The sequence below is a fragment of the Oncorhynchus kisutch genome, linkage group LG12 (genome assembly GCF_002021735.2).
Source record: "Oncorhynchus kisutch isolate 150728-3 linkage group LG12, Okis_V2, whole genome shotgun sequence".
Taxonomy (NCBI): Eukaryota; Metazoa; Chordata; class Actinopteri; order Salmoniformes; family Salmonidae; genus Oncorhynchus; species Oncorhynchus kisutch.
Window position 1 is genome coordinate 38,092,816 of NC_034185.2, and position 18,386 is coordinate 38,111,201.

Here is an 18,386-nt window from a genome sequence, read left to right on the forward strand (position 1 = left end):
AGCGAATAAGAGCTGTTTGAACCAGGTGTCTGGCAGAGTGCCATGAGCTAAATCATGCGCGCGGCCGTGAGAGTTAGCTGCGTTCCTTTTCATTTCTAAAAGACAAAGGAATTGTTCGGTTGAAACAAGTCTTTAATAATATGTTAAAAACATCCTAAAGATTGATTCTATACATCGTTTGACATGTTTCTACGAACTGTAATATAACTGACTTTTCATGTGGACTAAGTGCCTGCACCTCATGAATTTGGATTTGTGAACTAAACAAAAAGGAGGTATTTGGACATAAATGGACTTTATCGAACAAAACAAACATTTATTGTGGAACTGGGATTCCTGGGAGTGCATTCCGATAAAGATCATCAAAGGTAAGTGAATATTTATAATGCTATTTCTGACTTCTGTTGACTCCACAACATGGAGGGTATCTGTATGGCTTGTTCTGGTGCCTGAGCGCTGTACTCAGATTATCTTCTTGGTGACAGGGGGCAGTATTTTCACATCATGCCCAAACTCAACTGCCTGCTACTCATCCCCAGAAGATAAGATATGCATATTATTAGTAGATTTGGATAGAAAACAAACAAGTTTTCCAAAACTGTTTCAATCATGTCTGTCAGTATAACAGAACTTATGTAGTAGGCGAAGCCCCGAGGAAAAACCATTCAGATGTTTGTTTTTTGAAGTCACTCTCTTTTTAATGGTTTTTCATTGGGAATCCAGATTTCTAAGGGACCTTCTTGCAGTTCCTACCACTTCCACTGGATGTCACCAGTCTTTAGAAATTGGTTGAGGTTTTTCCTTTGTGTAATGAAGAAGTAGCCCTGTTCAAAACGAGGGTCACTTCAAGTGTATTGTTTGTTAGAGGCGCGTGACCAGAAAGGTAGCGTCAGTTGGTTTTCTTCCTGTATTGAACACAGATCATCCAGTCTTCAATTTTATCAATGATTTACTTAAAAAAATACCAAAAGTTGTATTACAAAAGTAGTTTGAAATGTTTTGGCAAAGTTTACAGGTAACTTTTGAGGTATTTTGTAGTAACGTTGCGCAAGTTGGAATCAGTGTTTTTCTGGATCATTTTGGACATATATCGACGGAATTAATCTAACAAAAGGACCATTTGTGATGTTTATGGGACATATTGGAGTGCCAGCAGAAGAAGCTCGTCTAAGGTAAGGCATGATTTATATTTTTATTTCTGCGTTTTGTGTCGCGCCTGCAGGGTTGAAATATGTTCTCTCTCTTTTGTTTACAGAGATAATAGCATTGTTTGCTTTCGCCGAAAAGCCTTTTTGAAATCAGACATGTCGGCTGGATTCACAACACGTGTAGCTTTAATTTGGTATCTTACGTGTGATTTCATGAAAGTTTGATTTTTATAGTAATTTATTTGAATTTGGCGCTCTGCATTTTCTCTGGCTTTTGGCCAGGTGGGATGCCAGCATCCCACATATCCAGAGAGGAATATCTACATAGGCGTACAGAGGCCCATTATCAGCAACCATCACTCCGGTGTTCCAATGGCACGTTGTGTTAGCTAATCCAAGTTTAGCATTTTAAAAGGCTAATTTATCATTAGAAAACCCCTTTCAGCACAGCTGAAAACTGATGTTCTGATTAAAGAAGCAATAAAACCCGCTTTCTTTAGACTAGTTGAGGATCTGTGGCATCAGATACTCTAGTTGAGTATCTAGGCACCAGCTGTTCTGGACGAATGTGTAATCACGCTCTCCGTAGCTGGTGTGAGCAAGACCTTTAAACAGGGCAACATTCACAAAGCCACGGGGCCAGACGGATTACCAGGACGTGTACTCAAAGCATGCGCGGACCAACTAGCAAGTGTCTTCACTGACATGTTCAACCTCTCCCTGCCCGAGTCTGTAACACATACATGTTTCAAGCAGACCACCATAGTCCCTGTGCCCAAAAAAGCGAAGGTAACATGCCTAAATGATTACCGACCCGTAGCACTCACCTCGTAGCCATGCAGTGTTTTGAAAGGCTGGTCATGGCTCACATCAATACCATCATGCCGGAAACCCTAGGCCCACTCCAATTTGAATACCACCCAAACAGATCTACAGATGACGCAATCTCAATCGCACTCCACACTGCCGTTTCCCCCCTCGACAAGTGGGAATGCTGTTAATTGACTACAGCTCAGCGTTCAACACCATTGTGCCCACGAAGCTCATCACTAAGCTAAGGACCCTGGGACTAAACACCTCCCTCTGCAACTGGATCATGGTCTTCCTGATGGGCCACCCCCAGGTGGTAAGGGTAGGCAACAACACATCTGACACGCTGATCCTCAACACTGGGGCCCCTCAGGGGTGTGTGATTAGTCCCCTCCTGTACTCTCTGTCTCCAACACCATCATTAAGTTTGCTAACGACACAACAGTGGTAGGCCTGCTCACCGACAACAATGAGACAGCCTATAGGGAGGAGGACAGAGACCTGGCCGTGTGGTGCCAGGACAAAAATCTCTACCTCAATGTGAGCAAGACAAAGCAGCTGAAAGTGGACTACAGGAAAAGGAGCATGTGACAAGTACAATTTGATCCAATTATTTTTTTTAATCGCACACAGAAGAAGTTGAGGATAATTGAGTTACTAAATGCAGCCTTCAACTTGAGTTACTCAATAAGAGGGCTAACCTGCAACGTCACTTCCTGGAGTAGCTCAAACTGCACATGTTATGTCGCCATCTTAACCGACTTAATTTGGCTTCAATGCGCTATTGAGTCTTCACGTAGGTATGAATGGTGTCGCGTGATCGATGGCTTTGTCTATTCATATATGTCACAAGTCACTAATTCACAGGGGAGGTATTTGAATGTAAACATCTATGTTTTTGTCTAAATGCATTCTTTGGCAGAAATTCCTTCTGGAACATGTGAAACTTTATGTGCCTTAACAAACTTGTGTGCCATCTGTAAATACGAAGACAATTGTTAACTTACGAGCCTAATTCCCACTATGACTGGCTGAGATAATGGATGGGCTGGAAATGAAGAGAGATACGTTTGGATTGGTCTGCCATGTAGCACGCTTCTGTCTATAACAAAGGGTTGCTCAGTATGTGTAGGTAATTCTTTCGAATGAATCTTTTTTGAAAGATGTCCCGAAGGCCTGCAAAAATGTTGCTCTCGACTTCCTGTAGGGCAGAGTTCTTGAAATCAGTGGAATGCCCGGTGGAAGCAGAGTATGATAGCTAAGGAGATGAAAATTCTGGCGTTTGATTGCAAATATGCAGAGGGGGTCAAAAAGAGAACACATTGGATATAGTGTGTGTTTACCAGAGACGGTAGTGTGAAGAACATGACCTGCACCAAAGTCAAATTAGGATATAACGTTAGGCCAACGAGACAGTGTCCAAGTTCTAAAATTCTCAGGTAGAAATCCATGCTTCTATTTCGTCACACTCACAACCGTAAGCTATTTTCTGTAATTAGCTTGCCATTCAGTTGTAAATAATTATCTTGTTGTGAGTTTATTTTCGTTGGAATAATGAATACAAATTAGCTAAAGTAAAGACATTGTCAGCGATATGACATTGGCATTTTTTGAACTGGCTAGCCAGATAAATTAAGGTTAGCTAGCTAGCTAACAAGCTAGAAACTAACAAAAACATTGTTTAGAAAGTTGCTTTTAGTTGCCTGGTTTGCTAGACTGACATATACTAAATTTATTTCTTAAACAGATGGGTTTATTGGTGTTAAAATACACCGGTTAAGCTATTTTGGACCACCAGACTGCTGATGTCATGCATGAGAATCCTTAAAGTGATGGGTGGGGCTCAGGCTTAAGAGGGTGTGAACAATGCTGAATGGGTGTCGACAAAGAAGAGCTCTCCAGTAGGTGTATCAAAACATTCAAGTGCCATTTTCTCAAAAGTGGAGTTACAAATGTATCAACTTTCAAAGCAGAATTACTTTTCCATTGTTCCTCAACTGTAGTGTAGGATATACCATTTTCTAGCTCGGAGTCTCTACCTTTAGCCAATGTAAAAAACACATTATCAAATGTTTCTACATAAGACCGAATCGAGCCTCTCTGTCACATACACAGTCATTGGGCAATACCTTGGAATCATAAGGAGCTGTGTGTTTGTGTATTAGTGTGTGTGTGTGTGTTTGTGTGTGCGCATCTGTGTGTTATGTTATGTTCTGTTATAGTAAGCTGTACTACAGTAAACTGTGTGATGTGTTAGTGTTTCGTAACATTATTCTTAGCGTGTCAGTGTCGTAACATTGAGGGTAATAATAGCTATCCTGGAGAGGACACACAGGAGAGGAGAGGAGGAGACACGTTCTGCATTCTGGAACGAAGGTCGTCAGTTTAATTGGAAGTGCAAATTGCGTTCACATGTACAGAAACCCACAGTGGATTGAGGCACGGGTGGAGAACCACCCGTGAGAGGCGAGATGTGTGTGTGTGTGTGCGTCTGTCCTCCAACCTGAGGTAATTTCACAGCTAAAGGGATGTTACCTGCTGTTGAGGCGACAAGATCATTTGGACAAATATTTGATTTAAAGGAGCGATATTGACTTGTCAATATGTGCCAACACCAGACATCTGTTGGAGGGACAGAGACGTCTTTCCTTCCATCGCCATCTTTCTATCATTTCCTCCCTCTCTCCTTTTGCTTGTGAAGGATCGGGTGTTCTCTATTCTCTCTCTCTTTCCATTCTCCCTCTGGACACACACACACAGTATGATTCCTCTGCTGCTGAGTGACAGGGTGTGTTCCGGTCGTAACCCCACAGTAGCACACTTCATTCACACACACACACACACACACACACACACACACACACACACACACACTTTCAGGATCAATGAAGTGTGCGACTGTATAAAAGTAACACACACACACAAGCAACAACTCAGGCAGTCACACAGGCTGCTTATCAATGAGTGATGATGGAGAATGTTCTGAGTGCATTTCACATCATTGATACGTGGGAAACTCTATAGGAAATTAGACCTTACACGTCCATCACTCAACCCAACCAGCGACATCACATCATTCAATGCAGCAGTAGATTCTCAGTGACTTCCAGCTCTCTCCATGTCTCATAGGCTGAGGCCGGAATTCAAACAAACTCAGATAACTGACCCATCTATATTATAATAATGTAAAGCTCTCAGCCACGGGAGGATCTCCTCCTACAATTTTGCACCTATCTTCTTAATTTTAGGCAAAAAATGTGTGTCATTGTCTTACATCAGTCTGTCCACTTTATATTCCCTAAATTGACTACATTACCCATAACGCTCATTGACAAGACCTTCCCAAATTATCATGGCAATTATACATCACAATAGTTGGCTAATACTATTCTATGCAACATTCAGCAATCCACGGTAGGCCTATAGAAGGGACAGTACCAGCTGCACTTATAGTCTATGGCGGGCCCATGCTTAAAATCTTCAAGTGGCATATCTCATGACCCGTTGCCCTGCTTTCCTCAACTCAAAGCAAAGGCAACAAATGTGAGCTGGTAGACTAGTCAGCCAGCACTGGAGAGGTGGATGTTTGGCGCGCGCAACGGAAACTCAGCTTTCTGTAGGTATGACATTTATTTCCCCAACTCTCAATATTTACCGTTTTAACACCAAAGTATCTTAGAGACATAGTTTATGGAGCATGGGATACTCACAACTGACATTCCAGGTGATTGCATAGGCCTTCAATAGAGGCGACATCCTATGCTGCAAAGCATTTTAGGACAATACATTTACTGTTAGATGAATAAGTTACACGACTAACTATCAGGAAATTATATTTAGCGATCTAGCTAATGGGTTTTGATATACCACTTCCTCAGATGGTGAATTAGCCCAAAGGCAATTAGCCTATAGATATCCGTACACAAAAAAAAGATGTAAGCAAATTCATCTCTGTTGAGCAAAATAAATATCACATTCTGGAGCCCTATTTCGAATGTATAATTATAGCAACGATGCCTAATTGTCTACCCAAAATGCATGCCAACCACTGGTATAAGTATTGCATATCATCAGTTTTGCTTAGTCATGTTTGATTAATGTTGCATTATGTAGAAATCGCTCTGCCATTTCCTGGTTGCTAAAACTCTTAATAATTTGCCAAAAATTTATTTTATAGTATAGTGTTTGGAATCATGTACAATCTAAACTGCTGTGAAATATATTTTCCATAACCAAAAATATTGTTGTTTCAGCTGTTTGAAGCTGGTGTGCAAGACGCAAAAACTCCATTTAAGATCGGAAAGCATAGAAATAGAGCACATAGAAATGTTCTGTCAAATTGATTGGTTCGCCTAAAAAAGTTGCACATTGCCACTTTAAACGTATCTAAAACGTATTTCTTGAATCATACCATCTCAATAGGCCAAACCCCTCCCTAACCCGGACGACGCTGTGCCAATTGTGCGCCGCCAAGGGCTTCCGAGTGGCGCAGCGGTCTAAGGCACTGCATCGCAGTGCTAGAGGCGTCACTACAGAGCCTGGTTCAATCCCAGGCTGTATAACAACCGGCCGTGATCGGGAGCCCCATAGGGCGGCGCACAATTGGCCCAGTGTTGTCTGGGTCAGGGGAGGGTTTAGCCGGGGTAGGCCGTCATTGTAAATAAGAGACCTGAAAAAAAGCTGTGCAGCGACGCTCCCCATCCAACCTGACAGAGCTTGAGAGGATCTGCAGAGAAGAATGGGACAAACCCCCCAAATACAGGTGTGCCAAGCTTGTAGCGTCATACCCAAGAAGACGAGGCTGTAATAACTGCCAAAGGTGCTTCCACAAAGTACTGAGTAAAGGGTCTGAATACTTATGTTAAAATTTGCTTTGTCATTATGGGGTATATCAGAATAAAGTAACAAAATGTGGAAAAAGTCAAGGGGTCAGAATACTTCCCGAATTCACTGCATGTTTTGTGTTTGCTTGAAATGTGGCCTGAATCTCTGGTAAATGCAGAAGACTGCACCAAGCTACGGTAGTGAACGAATGTCAACTCACAGTTAAAAATAGGAACAAACCCTGATATCAATTTCCTATAAAAAAAAACAAAAAAAACAGAACATTTCCCTTTTAAAAAGTAGGAAGCTGGAGACAATATGTTCACAAAACATCTGGTCTACAATGGCTACTGTATCATTTTGTTTCCTAGGGGTGTGCCGACTTGTATTCGCAATCGTACCCGTAAGTTAACAGTTGATAGTCAGATAAGATGAGACTCGTGATAAAAAAAAATAATTGAAGTGTTTTAATGTGCCTAAATAAATGCTGGTCAAACCTCGCTGTACATTCTCAATGCAAAAAAAAAAAAGCTGACGATTAAGAGCAGTACACGGAGGGGTGTGTGCTTGTGCGTGTCTCCTCGAGTTTGCTGTCACTCAGTCAGAATGCGCATCAGCGTTTCATCCTTTTTCCCTACCCTTGGCCCGCTTGTTAGATATTATGCACATTGATAGCAAACGTCCTCGCCATGTGATTTATCATAATAGAACGCTGCAGCAATCTAAATGATCAGACCGAAAACATGCGAGGAAATGTGATTGGGTGAAATTATGAAGAGAGTGGACAGAGAAATACAAGCTTCACTCTATCCAATCAGAGCAGCAGGGTCAACACATAGCACGCCTTTCTCTTTACAGCCAGGAGAACTAGCCAGTTGAGTCATTTAGACCATGTAAAACCTTGCACATGACTAAAAGAGAGTACATTATGGTTTAGTAACTCTGTCACTGAATGACATGAGAAAGATGCTTCCTGGCACCCAAAAAAGTTACTTTCTTCCAATCGCGGATAATTACCAAAAAAAATGACTTGGATCATAATGGCACCCAGAAAATTGCCCATATCCGTTTTGATACTCGTTTTGTCCGACTACACGGCACACCCCTATTGTTTACCCATGGTCTGTTTCCACTCCTGCCATATTCAACAGTACCGAGAAGACAAGATCACCTGCTCCTACATGTAGACTATAGAGACACATGTCTTATGTAATCTGTCATTAAGGGCAGGCTGTGGTTCACAAACATTTCTATAACCCTTGCACAAAAAGGCGTCATCTAACATTATGTGTGTTTAATACGCAAGGTCAGGCTGAGATCAAGCAAGACAACCACGATGTCTAAGAGTACAAACAACCACCATTGGTTTCACCGATAACACCAACAGGCATTAGGTCAAAAATAAGTCATCAACTTACCAATTCAGCATGAAGTAATCTTCAGCGGGTGAAACTCATATCTTGGCCTGGGAGATCAGAGAAGGGAAAATGTAATAACAAGTCAGGGCCTAATCTCTGGAGATTAGGATCCTTCCCTGAAACCAGTAAATCCTTAAAACTATGGACATGACCTCACAGATGGACTGGAGACAGACACAGGAGCGCACACACACCACAATGGAGGCTTAAGAAGAGAGGACTGGCATGGCAAATGTCTTGCTAGAACAATAAAGCTGAACGATGTGACTCGTAATGTGTTCAAACAAACAATGGAGCTGTTCTTTATTACATCGACTGATGTTCAGTGAGTTTGTGTGTGTGTGTGTGTGTGTGTGTGTGCTGGGCTACCCTGTCTTTCCCAGACCTTACACAGTATGTCCATTTTTTTTTATAGATGGATCACTGCAACATGGCTGAGAAGAGGACGAGAGGACCGGACGGGAGGATAACATGATACCTCAGTCAACACAAAGGATGGAAATGGCAATATGAAATCAGATGGCTGACCTAGAGCAGACAGAGCTGAGAAAAGGCACGCGAGGGTTTCAGCATGCCTCCCCTCAGATGGAGGTGAGAGAATGCTGGGTGATGTGGTTAGGAAACCGTGTGTGAAAAGAGAACGAGAGAGAGACTATGTGTCCTAGGTAGCAGCTGATTCCTTCCGTCTCCAATATTGGCCATTCTAATATCTGCACAGTATGTTTCGGTCTACAAATATATTTCACCCCACTGTTTCCCTGACCCTGGTGTTCAAGTGGACAACCACAGGTCAACTGAAGTCAGGATCTGTCATCTGTCCCATTGCAACTCCACCAGATGACCAGGTGTTGGACTGACAGATACAAGGTTGCTGGTTCGAGTCCCACTTGGTTTACCTACATCTTCAGCAATAGAATGTTGGTTACCTCACCAGTATCAAAACAAACAACCCCACGAAGGAAGACCCAAACAAACACAAGTACCACTTACAGTATGAAGCGGGCAAGACCATGATACCACTACCAGCATCTCCAAACACAACAAACCTTGGCCTGTGTGAGTGTGTGAGTGTGTTTTCTCATATAAATCTCTACGGGCAGACCAATAGAACTAGGGGACAGCAGCATGCAGCAGGCCTGAAGACCAGCCAACATCCACATTATAGCAACGCTCAACATCATCACACATAAAATACCGTTGAAGTTGGAAGTTTACATACACCTTAGCCAAATACATTTTTCACCAGTCCTGACATTTAATCCTAATACAAATTCCCTGTCTTAGGTCAGTTAGGATCACCACTTTATTTTTAAGAATGTGAAATGTCATAATAATAGTAGAGAGAATTATTTATTTCAGCTTCTATTTCTTTCATCACATTCACATTGGGTCAGAAGTTTACATACACTCAATTAGTATTTCATAGCATTGCCTTTAAATTGTTTAACTTGGGTCAAACTTTCAGGTAGCCTTCCACAAGCTTCCCACAATAAGTTGGGTGAATTTTGGCCGATTCCTCCTAACAGAGCTGATGTAACGGAGTCAGGTTTGTAGGCCTCCTTGCTCGCACACACTTTCAGTTCTGCCCACAAATGTTCTATAGGATTGAGGTCAGGGCTTTCTGATGGCCACTCCAATACCTTGACTTTGTTGTCCTTAAGCCATTTTACCACAACTTTGGAAGTATGCTTGGGGTCATTGTCCATTTGGAAGACCCATTTGTGACCAAGCTTTAACTTCCTGACTGATGTCTTGAGATGTTGCTTCAATATATCCACATAATTTTCCATCCTCATGATGCCATCTATTTTGTGAAATGCACCAGTCTCTCCTGCAGCAAAGCACCCCCACAACATGATTCTGCCACCCCGTGCTTCACGGTTGGGATGTGTTCTTCGGCTTGCAAGCCTCCCCCTTTATCCTCCAATCATAACGATGGTCATTATGGCAAAAACGTTATATTTCTGTTTCATCAGACCAGAGGACATTTCTCCAAAAAGTACAATCTTTTTCCCCATGTGGGGTTTGTCACACGTTGGAGATGTCTGGTATTTTGTTAAATATCTGTACGGTGTTCTGGGTAGTTCAGACTACTTGCTGAGATTTAATATCCAGACTTTTTTTTGTAGTTTGGCCGTAGTCTGGCTTTTTTAATGGCAGTGACTTTTTTCTTGCTGAGTGGCCTTTCAGGTTATGACAATATAGGACTCGTTTTACTGTGGATATAGATACAGGTACAAAAGTATCTTTACAAGGTCCTTTGCAGTTGTTCTGGGATTGATTTGCAATTTTCGAAACCAAAGTACAGAACACATCTCCTTCCTGAGTGGTATGACTGCAGCGTGATCCCATGGTGTTCATACTTGCATACTATTGTTTGTACAGATGAACGTGAGACCTTCTGGTGTTTGGAAATTGCTCCCAAGGATGAACCAGACTTGTGGAGTTCTACAAAAAAAATTCTGAGGTCTTGACTGATTATTTTCAATTTCCCATGATGTCAAGCAAAGAAGCACTGAGTTTGAAGGTAGGCCTTAAAATACATCCACGGGTACACCTCCAATTGTCTCAAATGATGTCAATTATCAGAAGCTTCTAAAGTCATGAAATTATTTTCTGGAATTTTCCAAGCTGTTTAAAGGCACAGTCAATTTAGTGTATGTGAACTTCTGACCCACTGGAATTGTGATTCAGTGAATTATAAGTGAAATAATCTGTCTGTAAACAATTGTTGGAAAAATTACTTGTGTCATGCACAAAGTAGTCCTAACCGACCTGCCAAAACTATAGTTTGTTAACAAGAAATTTGTGGAGTGGTTGAAAAAACAAGTTTTAATGACTCCAACCTAAGTGTATGTAAACTTCTGACTTCAACTGTGCTTTGATTTGCTAATAGTCAATACTGAAGGGAAGAAGTATGCAATTCATCTTTTGACTATTTTATCTTGGTCATGGCTGCATTTTTGTCACCCATAGTAGGCCTAGCTCATACAAAAATAACTGTACTGGGGATACTGGAAGATGACTAGCTTAGCTATTTATAATTACATTTCAAACTAATAAAAGACATAGCATTAACAACCATTTCCACAAATGCATACAAAGCACTGGAGCTGCTGCTGGATTAATAAATGGCAATGAAATGACTGCCAAATGTTCACCCAGTTTGCTGACCCGAATGTAGTCTTTAAGCTTGTGATACAGCAACAAATATTCAACAGTCTGCATCCCGGAAAATGGACATAGAAGGACAGGAGAATTAGGTCCTCCATAGACATACCTCTCAATCATCTGTCCTCTAAACACAGTGTGTGTGTGTGTGTGTGTGTGTGTGTGTGTGTGTCCTCTACCACTAAGAGCCACACAGGAGGAGTCGTATACTTCTATTTTTGCAGGCGGCAGGGTAAACGCTGTGATTCATAGGAATCCTATCTGTTTCTTTTGCCCGTTTGGCTAAATGTCTTTTGGGGGACTGATCAGCAAGGATACTGCTTCTAAGTCCATGCCAATTTTAATGTCCAGTTTAACAGCACACCTGAACATGACGCTTGTGTTTTTAACTCTAGAATAAGGCTATTTTGGGCCTTTTTTTCACATCGCTTTCATTTATCCAGTGTTTCTCAATCTTTTCTGAGCCAGGGACCAGCAGCAAGCTACTGTCAACCAGCTACTGTCAGACAACTACCATTTCCACCTTGAAGATGAACGATTAAAACTAGCGGTTTTAGACGCCTAAACCGGTGTCCATTCCCTGGGACTTGTTTTGGTCGACAAACACACACACACACACACAGCAACCTGATTCACAATGCAGCATCAGCCATTCCATTAACACAGCACAGTCAACATCCATTACAGAATCACTGCATTGTGTAATAAATGCCTTATATCACCTTTTAGGTAACAGGGCCCACAACCTGTCAAATATGCAGCAGCCATGTTTTACACAAGCACCATCTGAGTATTGGCCAATGAACAAACATCCTCAATCTGTATTTAGCTTAAGCTTCCCCCTCAAACAATTACCATACCTTTTGGTCCGAAATAAAACACCCACACACTAAGCTTCTTAACCCATCTCTCCTCATCAGAATCAGTGTTAGGCTACATTGTGGCTTCTATGCCATGCAGGTAAGGTAATTGATTTTGTGCAAGGGAGGGAGGAAAGGTAGGGCAATGGTTGTCTCTCTAATCACCATAAAAGTGCTTATGGCACTGTCAACACTGACCTGTGTAGGGTTCACACACACAGCAGACATACAGTGGCAGGAGCTACTGACCTCAACACACAGACAGACATAAACTCTTCAATAGAGATCAGTTAGAGACCTAAAGACATTGCATTAAGTAGCTATTAATTGTTACCTTTGTTTTACAGTACGGTTGTTATTGTGGTAAAGAGTGTTTTTAGCCATTATAAACCCCTCATTTCCTACCAGTCTAATGAAAAGCATGCGACACACAAACATACGGTAATACTGTTCTCTTTCTTCATCTGGCAGTTTATTACTTGTTCAATTCATTCTAGTGACCAACAGCAACCTATTTCCTACGCAAGGTCAAGTCGACCATTCTTGGGTTAATATCTCTGGTAGAAGCTAAGAAAGCGGGCACTTTTCATTGCATTTTGACCGAGTCGTGGCCAAAGTGTCTCCATTCGCCCCCCCATCAGCTAAATGCCACTTCAAACGCAGCGATTGTAAAAAAAAATTTAAAAAGTGTCTCCAAACACTTCTTGTTCCCTGTCACTGACCGCACGCACGCACGCACATACAGGACATTGGCCCCGCGCGTGCACGCGAACAGGTGGCGGTTCCGCGCACAGGTGTGTGTCCGTAATTCCCTAGCGTCAACATACATAGTAACTGTTCATTGGTCAAATGCAAATAGTCGTCTTTCTCAATCATTTCATAACAGCAAATGTGCAACATATGGGAAAACGCCATGGAACAATGGACTATCTAATGCATTTCGCTGTCTGCTCATTCTTACAGAAATCAGCCACGATAGCTCAAGAGAAGTATATTGGCTGGCCGTTGTTTCTAGATGTTCTTCCCACCTGGCGTGTGAATGGACGACGCGGAACGTGCATGGCAAATTATTTTACACCGTATACAGCCCTAAAACATCAGCACAATCGCGTACGTTAGCAGGCTAACGGTTAGCGGTCTAACATCAGCAGATATCGTCGGTATGAGTTGTGATCTAGCCATTTCCACAACATGTATACAAATAAAAATAAATTTAAAAAAGAGCAAGCTATTGTTCAATCAATCGTATGTTTGTTCATAGCTAGCTAGTAGCTGCCATATCTATATTTTTAAACCCAAATAGTGCTGAAGAGGGCTTAGCTACGTAGCATCCAACAGTAGCTATAGCAAGTGCATCCGTCTCACGCAGAGCAGCGCGCCAGTATACTTTTATGGGCAAGCAAGCTTGATATCCCTGGTGCTGTCTGTCCCGTCAGCTAACGCTAACAGCTAGCCAGCCGCTAGCTTGGCGGAGGAAACGTCGATTTGTCAAGTTTCTGACGGTGATAAACAGCTGCACGGCTAGACAGCTAACGTTGCACATCATCTGGGACGCCGTTCCATTTTTTGTTAAAAAAAATTAAACGAACGCGACGGATGAATATGACAGCCATATGCACGTGTTGTGCGCGCATGTACACGAGCTATAATTATTGTATTTTTTTTGCATCAAACCACGAACGAGACCCGTCCCTTTCGAAAATAACCCACATGATTTGCCCCCGTTTCTGCAACGTAGCAGCGGCTTTCCTATCGGGTGGTGCGGAAATTCGCTTGCAGACTGGCCGCTCTGCTAAGAGATGGGAGTTGAAGAGTCTCACGGCTTTTTCAACCACCAATATGAACAAGATCATGTTCTCTCTCCGAACCTAGAGACACCCACATACATATGAATCGTACAGCTGTGGTGCTCCGCAACACATCTCCAATGTCCCACTTGCAGGCAATTTGAGGCAAAAAGACAGAAACATGTATATACTCTTACGTGAATTGGTGGTCGACGAGAACGGATTAAATCCGATGTGAAAAATGATGCTTGCAGAGGCTGGGCTGGGATTTTCTCTCTTGCTTCCAGCTGCTGTATCTCCCGCCCTCTCTCTGTCCCTCTCACACACACTCTCTCTCTTCCCTTGTCTCTCTTTATCCCTCCCTTCCAACAAACCCGGTCCTGTTGTACCACTCGCCCTCCAGTGGAGATTAGCCCGATGCGGTTCGAGGAACTCCACTCTGGGTGTGCGCGTTGGCGTGCGTGCGTCTAGTGTACGTGCGTGCGTGTGAGCCGCAGATGAATGGCAAGTTGTCATGGACAGTGAGGTATCGACTTTCCTTCCCTACAATGCAAACAGCAATTGTCTAGGTCTGCCGATCAACACACATGAGCGCGTTTCTTACAATATAGCATAGCTGCCTAGGCTATGGAGTAAGGGAATATTATGTTATGAGTGCTCAACCCACTAACAGTAGGCTGTAAAACATCCACAAATACAAATGCAAAGGTTTATTTGAGAGAGCAGTAAATGTTCATGTTTGAGTAAGTAGAGCCCGCTCTAAATGGTGTTCTTCAAAATGTGGGAAAAAAATCCAGAAAATCACATTGTAGGATTTTTAATGAATTTATTTGCAAATTATTTTGGAAAATAAGTATTTGGTCAATAACAAAAGTTTATCTCAATACTTTGTTATATACCCTTTGTTGGCAATGACAGAGGTCAAATGTTTTCTGTAAATCTTCACAAGGTTTTCACACACTGTTGCTGGTATTTTGGCCCATTCCTCCATGCAGATCTCCTCTAGAACAGTGATGTTTTGGGGCTGTTGCTGGGCAACACAGACGTTCAACTCCCTCCAAAGATTTTCTATGGGGTTGAGATCTGGAGACTGGCTAGGCCACTCCAGGACCTTGAAATGCTTCTTACGAAGCCACTCCTTCGTTGCCAAGGCGGTGTGTTTGGGATCATTGTCATGCTGAAAGACCCAGCCACGTTTCATCTTCAATGCCCTTGCTGATCGAAGGAGGTTTTCACTCAAAATCTCATGATACATGGCCCCATTCATTCTTTCCTTTACACGGATCAGTCGTCCTGGTCCCTTTGTAGAAAAACAGCCCCAAAGCATGATGTTTCAACCCCCATGCTTCACAATAGGTATGGTGTTCTTTGGATGCAACTCAGCATTCTTTGTCCTCCAAACACAACGAGTTGAGTTTTTACCAAAAAGTTATATTTTGTTTTCATCTGACCATATGACATTCTCCCAATCTTCTTCTGGATCATCCGAATGCTCTCTAGCAAACTTCAGACGGGCCTGGACATGTACTGGCTTAAGCAGGGGGACACGTCTGGCACTGCAGGATTTGAGTCCCTGGCGGCGTAGTGTGTTACTGATGGTAGGCTTTGTTACTTTGGTCCCAGCTCTCTGCAGGTCATTCACTAGGTCCCCCCGTGTGGTTCTGGGATTTTTGCTCACCGTTCTTCTGATTATTTTTACCCCACGGGGTGAGATCTTGCGTGGAGCCCCAGATCGAGGGAGATTATCAGTGGTCTTGTATGTCTTCCATTTCCTAATAATTGCTCCCACAGTTGATTTCTTCAAACCAAGCTGCTTACCTATTGCAGATTCAGTCTTCCCAGCCTGGTGCAGGTCTACAATTTTGTTTCTGGTGTCCTTTGACAGCTCTTTGGTCTTGGCCATAGTGGAGTTTGGAGTGTGCCTGTTTGAGGTTGTGGACAGGTGACTTTTATACTGATAACAAGTTCAAACAGGTGTCATTAATACAGGTAACGAGTGGAGGACAGAGGAGCCTCTTAAAGAAGAAGTTACAGATCTGTGAGAGCCAGAAATCTTGCTTGTTTGTAGGTGACCAAATACTTATTTTCCACCATAATTTGCAAATAAATTCATAAAAAAATGTGATTTTCTGTATTTTCTTTCCTCATTGTGTCTGTCATAGTTGAAGTGTACCTATGATGAAAATTACAGGCCTCTCTCGTCTTTTTAAGTGGGAGAACTTGCACAATTGGTGGCTGACTAAATACGTTTTTTGCCAAACTGTAAGTATTCAGACCCTTTACTCAGTACTTTGTTGATTGGCAGCGATTAGAGCCTCTAGTCTTCTTGGTATGACACTACAAACTTGGCACACCTGTATTTGGAGAGTTTCTCACTTTCTTCTCTGTAGATCCTCTCAAGCTCTGTCAGGTTAGATGGGGAGCGTCGCTACACAGCTATTTTCAGGTCTATCCAGAGATGTTCGATCAGGTTCAAGACATTGCTCTGGCTGGGCCACTCAAGGACATTCAGAGACTAGTCCCGAAGCCACTCCTGCATTTTCTTGGCTGTGTGCTTAGGGTCGTTGTCCTGTTGGAAGGTGAACCTTCGCCTGTTGGAAGGTGAACCTTGAGCGATCTGGAACAGGTTTTCATCAAGGATATCTCTGTACTTTGCTCCATTCATCTTTCCCTCAATCCTGACTAGTCTCCCAGTCCCTGCCTCTGAAAAACATCACCACAGTATGATGCTGCCACCACCATGCTTCGCCGTGGGGTGACGCTTGGCATTCAGGCCAAAGGGTTCAATCTTGGTTTCATCAGATAATCTTTTTTCTCATGGTCTGTGAGTCCTTTAGGTACCTTTTGGCAAACTCCAAGCGAGCTGTCATGTGCCTTTTACTGAGGAGTGGGAGGCTGAGGCTTGGTTTTTGCTATGACATGCACTGTCAACTGTGGGACCTTATATAGACAGGTGTATGCCTTTCCAAATCATGTCCAATCTATTCAATAGGTGGACACCAATCAAATTGTGGAAACATCTCAAAGATGATCAATGGAAACAGGATGCACCAGAGCTCAATTTTGAGTCTCATAGCAAAGGGTCTGAATACTTACGTAAATATGGCATTTCTGTTTTTTATTTGTAATAAATTAGCAAACATTTCTAACAACCAGTTTTTTGCTTTTTCGTTATGGGGTATTTTGTATAGATTCATAGATTAATTCAATACATTATAGAATAACATAACAAAATGTGGAAAAATCAAGGGGTCTGAATGCTTTCCGAATGCACTTGGCCATATACAACAAACCCAAAAGGTGCCTTATTTTATTATAAACTGGTTACCCACATAATTAGAACAGTACACAAGTATTTCTGTGTCCTACCCGTTGTATATTTAATCAATCAGGCCAAAGAGGGTGTGGTATATGGCCAATATACCACTGCTAAGTCTGTTCTTATGCACAACGCAACGTGAAGTGCCTGGACACAGCCCCCAAGGTGCCTTATTGCTATTATAAACTGGTTACCAACTTTATTAGAATCTCTAAAAGTAGTCATTTGAATTGTGTCCCATTACCTTAACCTTACCAGGGGTGAGCTGGATGCCACACACTTAGGATGACTGAGCTGCCCTGTGCCAGTAGGACTGATTCACTAGACAGAGGCAATAGTGTGGCCCTAGCAGGGTTACTTCTGTACACTTTGATGAAATCAAGACTCTATGGAATGTCTTGGAGTGGTATAACACAAAGATAATAGTGGTCTTCAAATGGCTGACAAATTGTCTAAGTGGCAGGAAACGACTGCCCAGTCACGTGACTGATCCCAGTGATAATGGTCCATCAGCGTGATGTTCTGATAACACACGTGCACATGAGTGGTTCCGCAGATCTCACTGGCCGTAGCAGGAAGTGCTGCTTGTCGTTATACACAGCAGTCTATCATAACCCTATACAATCCACGCACGCACGCACACACATACACAGACACAGTCTTTCTTCCTCTCCCGCCAATTCTCTCCATTCCACTGTCCTGGTGTGTTTCATTAAAAACCTATTTATCCGACACCTCTTGTCCCCGCAGCAGATGGACAGACGGCAGTCGGTATTCCTGGGAGTTTGGACTCTATGTGTGTGTATATGTGTGTGTGTGTTTGGACTGGAGGGAGCGGAAAGGCATCAGTGTTTACATATCCTCTGGAATCATATTAAAAACCATGACCCACCCCTTCCGCCTCTAGCCCAGCTTAGCCCAGCGCAGCACAGGGTTAATTAGCTGTCTCCGTGGTTCCTGGAATGTTTCGGCGGTTTCTGTGTGTGTGTGTGTGTGTGTGTTTGTACCCCTATGGAAGATTCCCTGCATGGTCTACCTCTGAATTTGAA

General features: G+C 42.6%; 1 protein-coding gene across 1 annotated transcript in view; it reads right to left on the bottom strand.

Annotated features, from left to right (window-relative positions):
* Window positions 1–14,361, bottom strand: part of LOC109900392 (1-phosphatidylinositol 4,5-bisphosphate phosphodiesterase beta-4) — a 162,647-nt gene extending 148,286 nt beyond the window's left edge. Inside the window, 2 exon segments of the mRNA XM_031837514.1 lie at window positions 8,201–8,247; window positions 14,216–14,361. The gene's annotated coding sequence lies outside the window, so the exon portion shown is untranslated.
* Between the last annotated feature and the right edge of the window lie 4,025 nt (window positions 14,362–18,386).